This window comes from Salvelinus sp. IW2-2015, unplaced genomic scaffold (genome assembly GCF_002910315.2).
Source record: "Salvelinus sp. IW2-2015 unplaced genomic scaffold, ASM291031v2 Un_scaffold1366, whole genome shotgun sequence".
In the NCBI taxonomy this organism is placed as follows: Eukaryota; Metazoa; Chordata; class Actinopteri; order Salmoniformes; family Salmonidae; genus Salvelinus; species Salvelinus sp. IW2-2015.
In genome coordinates, this window is record NW_019942860.1 from 23,815 (window position 1) to 24,830 (window position 1,016).

The 1,016-nt window shown below is 44.1% G+C and overlaps 1 pseudogene; it reads left to right on the top strand.

Annotated features, from left to right (window-relative positions):
• LOC112070561 (zinc finger and BTB domain-containing protein 11-like) overlaps window positions 1-1,016 on the top strand; it is a 35,661-nt pseudogene that overhangs the window by 7,667 nt on the left and 26,978 nt on the right.

Here is a 1,016-nt window from a genome sequence, read left to right on the forward strand (position 1 = left end):
GCGCTTGATGGTTTTTGCGACTGCACTTGAAGAAACTTTCAAAGTTCTTGAAGTGTTCCGTGTTGACTGACCTTCATGTCTTAAAGTAATGATGGACTGTCGTTTCTCTTTGCTTATTTGAGCTGTTCTTGCCATAATATGGACTTTGTATTATACCAAATAGGGCTATCTTCTGTATACCACCCCTACCTTGTCACAACACAACTGATTGGCTCAAACGCATTAAGAAGGAAAGAAATTCCACAAATGAACTTTTAACAAGTCACATCTGTTAATTAAAAGGCATTCCAGGTGACTACCTCATGAAGCTGGTTGAGAGAATGCCAAGATTGGGCAAAGCTGTCATCAAGGCAAAGGGTGGCAACTTTGAAGAATCTCAAATATAAAATATATTTTGATTGGTTCAACACTTTTTGGTTACTACATGATTCCATATGTGTTATTTAATAGTGTTGATGTCRTCACTATTATTCTACAATKMAGAAAATTATTAAAATTAAGACTAACSCTTGAATGAGTAGGTGTGTCCAAACTTAACTTTTGACTGGTAGTGTGTGTTACCCATCCTAACTGTTCTGTATCTCTTTTCCAAACCCCAACACCCTCAAGAAGAGGGGTAGACCCGCCAAGAGGCTCGTTGAAGAGATGGAAGCTGCGGTGGCTGGGATGGAGAATGTTGTCCAGACAGAGACTGAGGGCGTCCTATCACCAGACGGCATTGTAGACGGAGCACCTATCACAGAGCAGCCTGTGGGGGAGGGGCCAGAGCCGGGTCTAGGACCCGACCAGCCAGACGGAGGGAGTGAGGTGGAGGGAGAACACACCTGTTCAGAGTGTGGCCTGTCGTTTCACCGGCGCTACGCTCTCATCATGCACACACTCAAACACGAGAAGACCAGAGGATACAAGTGTAGTGTACGTACCGACAACACTGTTCTCTAGGTGTAGTAGTGTACGAACCAACAACACTGTTCTCTAGATGTAGTAGTGTACGTACCGACAACACTGTTCTCTAG